The sequence below is a fragment of the Silurus meridionalis genome, chromosome 24 (genome assembly GCF_014805685.1).
Source record: "Silurus meridionalis isolate SWU-2019-XX chromosome 24, ASM1480568v1, whole genome shotgun sequence".
Lineage (NCBI taxonomy): Eukaryota > Metazoa > Chordata > Actinopteri > Siluriformes > Siluridae > Silurus > Silurus meridionalis.
Window position 1 is genome coordinate 4,402,697 of NC_060907.1, and position 9,532 is coordinate 4,412,228.

A 9,532-nucleotide genomic window follows, 5' to 3' on the forward strand; every position below is an offset into this window, starting at 1 on the left:
TTATAATCACAGTAGATATAATAAATTGAACTTTTTTTAAAACTTTATAAAATTTGTTGTGTTTTTAATTTAGAGTTGAAAAAACAGTTAAAGGTAATACACACAAACACTTACACACTCACACACACATACAGACACTCACTGATACACTCACACACACACTCACACACAAACCTGCTGACACACAGACACACACACACACAGTTACACACTGGTAATACACACAAACACTTACACACTCACACACACATACAGACACTCACTGATACACTCACACACACACACTCACACACAAACCTGCTGACACACACACACACACACACACACACACACACAGTTACACACTGGTAATACACACAAACACTTACACACACACACACACTCACTCTCAAAACACATTCTCACACGCACACACACACACAGACACTCACTGATACACACACCTACTGACACACACAGACACACACACACACAATGACAGTAGATATAATAATTTTAACTTCTTTTAAACATTTTATAACATTTATTGTGTTTTTATTTTAGAAGTGAAGAAGTTACACAGAGGTAAAAGACACTCACTGGCACACACACACACACACACACACACACACACACACTGACAGACACACACATATTACTCATATTACATACACATATTACACAAACACTTACTCACTTACACACACAAACACACATACACATGCTCACTCACACACAGACACACACACACACACACACACACACACACACACACATACACAGACACTCACTGATACAGACACAAACACACACACACACACTATTGACACACAGACACACATACATGCACACATATAATGACAGTAAATAAAAGAATTATACAGTGTGTGTGTGTGTCTGACACACGCATGCACACTCATACACACCCACTCTCACAGACACGTACTTACACACACATGCACATTTACTCTCAGACACACATACACAATGTATAATTACACACACTCACACACACTCACTCTTACAAACAAACAGACAGTTATTTACACACACCAACTTTCACAGACACACACACTCGTGCACACACATACTCTAACACAATGGTCCCTAACCTTTTTTGCGCAACAGACCGGTTTAATATCAGACAATATTTTCACTGATCGACCTTCAAGGTGTGTCGGATAAATACAACAAAATAAAATTATACGACCAGCATAAAAACAGGTCTGTTCTAAATAATAATAAACGTGAATCCACTGTGTTGTTTTTTCAATGGACTAGGAAATTCTTGCATTTTTTTGACAGATGTGGCAGAGAGAATCTGGTAATTTTCCAAAATAAAACTTTATTCAGAATCAGATAATAAATGAAACAGAAATAATGTAAGTTATGTATCCTTTCTGTGCGGCGCGGTACCAATTGACCCACGGACCGGTGCCGGTCTGCTTTTCCCCGGGGGTTGGGGACCACTGCTCTAACAGACACACACACACACCCTTACACACTCTCACACACACTTATTCACACATACACACACACATACACACTGTGACGTCGGCCTCAAGTCCCGCACACAACAGGCAAGCGCTGCGAACACAACAGCCAGGCGAGTGCTGAATAGACAGCGCCATTTCAGCACCCGTATTGTGGAAAGCTGCGGGGCACATTTTAGGGGGCCGGAGCAACACAACAAGGCACAGCTGAGACCTAATGAGGAAAGCGGCAACTCTTCACCCTCCTCGAGGCGACTGAAGAGAATAAAAGGAGCCACGAAGGAAAGCAGGTTGGAGAATGTCTGGCTCCCGACTAACTCACGGATTCGCGCTCTCCCTTTTATTACAGGAAGCAGCAACGGCAGCAACCATGCTGGTGCCTATCCTGGTTCCTCGACACCGGGCACCCACTCGTACAGACAGGACAGGGTCTCAGCTTTCCTCTGCCCGGCCGTGGCTTCGAGCAACTCGGAACAGAAGCAACGCTCCTCTGACACGCCTCCGAGCTACCAACAATGCCGATCAATGGACTAAGAAATTCTCGCATTCAGGACTTCACTTCTCCCCCTCCCCCACCACTCCTGTGCACTGTAAATAAACACAACGTGATTCCTTCAATTCTGCTCTCCTGGTCTGTGTTCTTTCCACAAATCAAAACCAATCAAATTTTATTCATCACATACACATACATACAACATGCAGTGAAATGCTTTATACGACAGTCCGGCATTAGGGGAATAGGATGGGGAAAAGGAAAAGAAGCAGATAAATAAAGTATAACGTATAAAAACTATATAAAAAATATAGCTGCAAGCAGCGATGGCGGGCCCTCGCACATTTGTGTATCGCTATACGGTGCCCCCCAGAAAACAATGCACGGTGTGCAAGTGCATCAAGTGGGTAAATATCAGTGGACTATTTTATGTTGTTCCTGACCCATTTGGGGACGGTAAGTAAAAGAAACCCCACATTTTAGACAAACGGGGGCGCTAGTGGGCCACTTAAGAGACACACCCTTGTCCGACCTTTTTGGACACACTTAACAGCCGACAAATGTGATGTATGTGTCAAATTTCAAGTTAATCTAAGCACGCCAAAAGCCTTAAATATGCCTGAAATAAAATGTAAGTTTGACGTTGCCATGAGAACAGCGTTCGAGATATCAAAAATCACTTTGCAAATTATCATCTACAATGTCTCGCCATCATTTTGATTATGTTTGGTGGCAATCGCATGAATATCCTAGGAGGAGTATTTAAAAGTTACCCACATGCAACTGTCAAAAAATCCACCTTTTGTGACTGACACACTTCCTGGCGCCTGTTGGTGGCGCTATGTCCAAGATTCACAATAGGCACATTGATGCGTTTGGAATCCTTGGCCGGACATACACACTGTGTGTCATCCAAATAAGACATTTTTTGCTTTAGATATTAGACACTTCCTGTTTCTCTGAATTCGCCATAAATTTGTCGCCGCCATGGCAGCACCGTTCAAAATATTAAAAATCCTTCACAATTTAGCAAGTGCAATGTCTCGGCATCATGTTCACCATGTTTGATGTCAATCGCATGAATTCCCTAGGAGGAGTATTTAAAAGTTCACCACATGCACTTATGAAACCATCCAAAATGTCCGACTTCCTGTTGGGCGGAGCTAATAGGTTTAATTGTGAAAGTTGTTCGGGTGGATGAGATCTATATGCATACCAACTCTCTTACATGTGCGTACATGTTTGCCCCATCTGTGGGCCGATATTTGTTTTTGCATTACAGGGGGCGCTACAGAGCCCTATTGCCACGCCTATGTTCCAGCCTTTGAACGGTCCTAATGGCAGACGACTTTGACGTCTGTGCCAAATCTCCGGTGTTTTCGAGCATGTTAAGGCACACAAAGTGCATGCCAAGTGCTTAAATACGCCTGAAAATGAAAGTAAAGTTTGAGGCGTTGCCATGGGAACAGTGTTCAAGATATCAAAAATCCCTTCGCAATTTATCATCTACAATGTCTCGGCATCATGTTGACCACGTTTGGTTTCAATCGCATAAATATTCTGGAAGGAGTATTTAAAAGTTCACCACATGCAACTGTCAAAAAATCCACCTTTTGTGACTGACACACTTCCTGGCGCCTGTTGGTGGCGCTATGTCCGAGATTCACAATAGGCACATCGATGCGAATGGAATCCTTGGCAGAACACACACACCGCTTGTCGCTTGTTTAGCAAGTCCAATGTCTCGCCATCATGTTCGCAACGTTTGATGTCAATCGCACGAATTCCCTAGGAGGAGTATTTAAAAGTTCACTGCATGCACTTATAAAACAAACCAAAATGGCTGACTTCCTGTTGGGCGTAGCTCATAGTTTAGAGGGCGAAAGTTGTTCGGCTCGATGAGGTCTATATGCGTACCAACTCTCGTACATGTGCGTACATAATTGCCCGATCTGTGCACGAATGTTTGTTTTTTAATGACAGGGGGCGCTACAGAGCCCCCCTGCCACGCCTGTATACCAGCCTTTCTAAGGCCCTAGTGACAAAGGACTCTGACGTGTGTGCCAAATTTCAAGAGTTTTCGAGTATGTTAAGGGACCTCTAATGACCAATGTGTGTAAAAAAAAATAAAATAAATTAAAAAAAAAAAGGAAAATAATAGGGCTTCGCACCTCTGGTGCAGGCCATTCTGGCCTGCTCCTCGGTGCTCGGGCCCTAAAAATATAAGAATATAAGATATAAAGGATATATAAAGATATATGTATGTGAAACAAAGAGAAAAATGTATATACAAAAAATTATTATAGCAGTAGACAGTGAAACAGTAAACAATGTGTAACAAAAAGTAAATAGACAATTTTAGTGGTGGGTTGTCCATAAAGTGTCCGTGTGCAGTATGGTGTGGTGTAAGGGTCCGTAAGTGTCCGTGTGCGGTATGGTGTGATGTAAAGTGTCCATAAAGTGTCCGTGTGCGGTATGGTGTGATGTAAAGTGTCCATAAAGTGTCCGTGTGCGGTATGGTGTGGTGTAAGGGTCCGTAAGTGTCCGTGTGCGGTATGGTGTGGTGTAGAGTGTCCATAAAGTGCCCGTGTGCAGTATGGCGTGGTATAAAATAAATAAATATAAAGTGCACTGTGCTGTGTAAGTCCAGAGTTTAAAGTGACGTGGTGCGAAAGGTGAGATATGTACAGAGAAGAAGTGTGATGATGGAGAGAGTGACCAGTTTTTAGATCCTGGGTTTTTTTCTGGTTTAAACATTGAATGGCCTGCGGGAAGAAGCTCCTCCTCATTCTCTCTGTGTTCGCCTTTCAGGGAGCGGAGGCGTTTCCCCGAACGCAACATAGAAAAGAATCCATTGTTGTGATGGCTGAGGTCGTTCACAATCTTCCTGGCTCTGGTCCTGCACCGCGTGCTGTAGATGTCCTGCAGGTCAGGGAGCATGGTGTGGATGGTACGTTCAGCTGAACGCACCACCCTCTGGAGGGCTGGTCTGTCCTGCATGGTGCTGTTCCCAAACCAGGAAGTGATGCTACACGTCAGGACGCTCTCAATGGTGCAGGTGTAGAAAGTCTTAAGCACCTGAGAGGGTAGTTAAAAGTCCCTTAATCAGCTCAGATGGTACAGACGCTGCCGGGCTTCTTCACCAGGGTATTGGTGTGACAGGACCAAGACAGATCCTGTGTGATGTGAACACCCAAGTACCGGAAACTGTCCATTCTTTCCACTGGAGTCCCGCAGATGTTTAGCGGTTGGTATGACCGCTCCCGCTTTGTGCTGAAGTCCACGATCAACTCCTTAGTCTTGCTGATGTTCAGGAGAAGGTTGTTCTCCTGGCACCATCTTTTTAGGTTTTTAAGCTCCTGTAGGTAGGCCGTCTTGTCGTTGTTGTTGATCAGGCCCACCACACAGACACATACACACACACACACAAAACAGTACATATTAATACTTGAAGAGCGCTTTTAACAATAGACTTTGTCTCGAAGCAGCTTCATACAGATAATGCGGTTATTAAGAAATTAATTTAGATTTATAAGTTTGCCCCTAATAAATGAAAATGAAACATAGAAAAACCTCAAAGCTCATGTGTTACTCCGTAATTTCATGGATTCTCTGGCCATTAATGTAAAACCATCCCCAGCCGCACAGTGTGGCTTCCAATTGAAGAGAACGCCATCCAGAGGCAGGCCTGAATGAAGTGTGCAGATCAGAGGAGAGAAGAGGGGCAGGAATAGTGGTTACCCTCAGGAGGAGGGGTGACAAAGAGAGAAAGAGAGAGAGAGAGAAAGAGAGAGAGAGAGAAAGAGAGAGAGCAGAAGGGTGACAGGGAGAGAGAGAGACCAACATAGACATGAGGAATCTCTGGGATAAGAGACGGCCTGCCAGACAACCATCAACAAACCTGAGTGAATGTGCAACTTCAGGTAGTTGGTTTGTTTTTTTATGTACATTTATCATGGGAACCCAGTTGTGTAGGGAGCAGGGGTCTTCAACCTTTTGTGCACTATGGACCATTCATTTACTTATTAAAAATATAATTTACATGAAATTGTCTGTGAAAAGTGTGGAAAGGAGTCTTTTATGGTTTTTCAGATGAATGCATGTTCTATTTGTTTATATTCTACAAACTAGGTAATGTGAAAAAGCACACAAGTATTGGACAGTGATTGAGTGGAAGAAAGTTCTTTGAAAGGGGAAGGTTAAAGAATTATTCCATAATCCATCACCAGTCAAGTCAATTTTATTTCTATAGCGCTTTTCACAACAGACATTGTCTCAAAGTAGCTTTACAGAAATCAACAGTGAAGGTGAATGGTGTGTATTTTTCCTGTTGAGCAGCCGTGGCGACTGTGGCAAGGAAAAACTCCCTTAGATGTTATGAGGAAGAAACCTTGAGAGGAACCAGACTCAAAAGGGGAACCCATCCTCATTTGGGTGACATCAAGAGTTTGATCATAAATCTTTCAACAATACAGAACACTGGAGAGTGAGAACTAACATGAGCACTGGAGTATAAGATTATAAGGAATGGTCTTTTAACAGTCTTTGGTATAAAAGTAGGAGCTACTGAGCTCAACATTTGTGATCATCACAGATCCAGCATCAGCTTCTCCATGCCAGAGCCTTTAAACACTTCAGGAGGTCCAATGTCAAACTCCATACATGCAGTGGGATACAAATGGCACTGGTACGCCTCTAGATGGTTCAGGATGTTTGCGAGTTCGGCATCTACTTCTTTAAAGTCCATAATCTTCATGAGGTGGGATGTGACTGAAGCTGGCCAAACCTCAGGAAGCCTCAGGATGGGCAGAGAACTGCAGCTCATTGGAACCGACTTCACCATACAACAAGACGAGGAGCCGTAAGTAGTGTAGTGTAAAAGAACTGAACAGAACTCACACACACTCACTTACACACGCACACACACACACACACACACACACACACACTCACTGTGTGTTACTGTTACTGAACTGTACAACCTGGACTAAACACAATCATCACTCATCTCGATCCACTCCACCACCATTTATATATTTATTATTATTTATACTCGCACCTTATATTCAGTACAATGTTTACATGCTGTCTTTGCACCTTTTATACTACAGTATAATGTTTACATGATGTCTTTGCACCTCTTTGCTGCTGTTTTTTTGCACTACATTGCTCTGTTCTGTTTATACTTTTTCCTGGGTATAGTTTTTACATTTCTCCTCACACAGTACTGTATATGTAAGTATACAGTAGGTTTACTAGTCGGCGCTATACTTGGTTTTTGTCTTTTGTCTTGTCTTGTGTTGTCTGTCTGCACTCTGTCTGTCTGTACTGTTCTTTTGTTTGCACTGTTTGCACCAGGCTGCACTCGATGCACTTTGTTGTTTTGTTGTTTAGTGTAGCACCAGGGTTCCGGACCAACGTTGTTTCGTTTTTACTGTGTACTGTGTACCACTGTGTATAGTAAAAATGACAATAAAAGCCACTTGACTTGACTTGACTTGACCAGTGGTGTCAAACTTAAAAACTGGGATGAAGTCAGGGGCGAAACTCAATATTTATTATTTATTGAAAAATTGACTGCAATTGTGCATGTTTTCCGTCTCTCCAGATGTGTAATTTTTAACCGTTTCATACTTTAGTTTTGCATAAACATTGAATCTGGAACAACCAAAGTTTAATATTATAAACACATAAAAAATTTAATTTGAAATAATACACACATCAGTCGTATTCGTTTCTTATTATCTCTCTCTCTCTCTCTCTCTCTCTCTCTCTCTATATATATATATATATATATAGAGCCTCTGTAGCCTTTCAAATTACTTTTTAATGTAAAACCTTTTTCACATGCCAACAACAAAACAACCAAAAAATAATAATAATTTCCTTTAAATAAAAAACACACTATTAACAGTTTTTCCTTTCTGTCATTTGACGTAAGAAATAATTTTCTGAGGTAAAATCTTCATCTTCTCGTGAGGTGAGTCTGTAAAAATTCTTATCCAATCAGTGTCATTGACGGAAACTCCTATAGCCAATCACAGCGCTTGTGGGCGGGGCTTTTTCTGTCTGGCTTTTGGCGCGAGAAATAATTTCTTATGAAATCATCTTCTTGTGAGGTGAGTCTGAAGATACTGATCTTATTATTTCTCTTATATTTCTTTAAGATTCCGGAGTTAATATTAATTATTGATGTTAATTTACACTTATTTTAGTGTAGAACGTGATTTATTAAAGTTTTTGGAGCTTCTTTAACTCTGTACCTGCGTCGTTAACGGAAACTCGTACGAGTCCTAAATGACTCGATGTTGAAGTGCACTTTATACGGTGAAAATAATAATAATAATAATAATAATAATAATAATAAAAAATAATAATAATGATTTATTCGGGCTTGGGACCGGCACTAAGAGTGCACTGGATTGTAGAATCCTAATGGCTGGGTTTGGTTCTCTGACCGGGACTCGAACCCGGGCTGCAGCGGTGAGAGCGCTGAATCCTGACCACTAGACCACCAGAGAACCCCTATTATATTTAACCACTAATTAATATATTTTATATAATAAAAAAAATTATAAAATAAAATACATCAAAACTGTACATTTAAATTTGAATATATGCTCTAAATCGGTGGTCCCCAAACTTTTTTTTTTCACGGACCGGTTTAATGTTCGACAGTTTTTTCATGGACCGGTATTTAGGGTGTGGCGGATAATAAATACACTTAATAAAATTATAATTTGCAGTCTGCGGTCAGGGGGTTGGGGACCACTGCTCTAAGAACCCTGCCGCTTTAACCAATCAGCGCGTTGTTATGAGTTAATCTAGCCAATCACAGCGCTTGTGGGCGGGGCTTTTTTCTGTGGCGCGAGAAATTATTTTCTGAGGTAAAATTTTCATCTTCTCGTGAGGTGAATCTGGAGATACTGATCTTTTTATTTCTATTATATTTCTTTAAGATTCTGGAGTTGATATGAATTATTGATGTTAATTTACACTTATTTTAGTGTAGAACGTGATTTAATTATAGTTTTTTATCTTTAACTCTGTACCGACGTCGTTAAAATGACTCGATGTTAATGTGCACTTTGTAGTGTGATCAGGAAAGTCAGGGCTTTTGTACTGCATTAGTGTCTGAACTAAATATGTGTTATTTATCTACATTTGTCTGTAAAAGGATTTTATTTTGTGTAGTGTCTCATACACTATGTTTAGTGCACTACATAGTGTTGTGTAGGAGAATATTGGGGATTATTTGAGGTAAAAATGAAGGAAATTGTGTAAATACTGCTGTGTTGAAGTGTGTGTGTGACTGATTTTCAGTTAAAGTCTGAACTGAGTTCTCTGAAGTGCACTAATACAGGCTCACTCCAGTCTCGTCTCAATTCACACTGATACAGGCTCACTCTGGCCTCGTCTCATTTCACACTAATACAGGCTCACTCTGGCCTCGTCTCATTTCACACTGATACAGGCTCACTCCGGCCTCGTCTCATTTCACACTGATACAGGTTCACTCCGGCCTTGTCTCAATTCACACTGATCTCTCTCACACACACACACACAC

At 41.4% G+C, this 9,532-nt stretch overlaps 1 long non-coding RNA gene across 1 annotated transcript in view; it reads left to right on the top strand.

Annotated features, from left to right (window-relative positions):
- The window catches only part of LOC124378460, a 2,181-nt gene extending 91 nt beyond the window's left edge, over window positions 1-2,090 (top strand). The window contains exons 2-4 of the long non-coding RNA XR_006924219.1: window positions 74-93; window positions 544-564; window positions 1,822-2,090. This is a non-coding gene — a long non-coding RNA (uncharacterized LOC124378460). The remainder of the gene's footprint in view (window positions 1-73; window positions 94-543; window positions 565-1,821) is intronic.
- The last annotated feature ends 7,442 nt before the right edge of the window (window positions 2,091-9,532 follow it).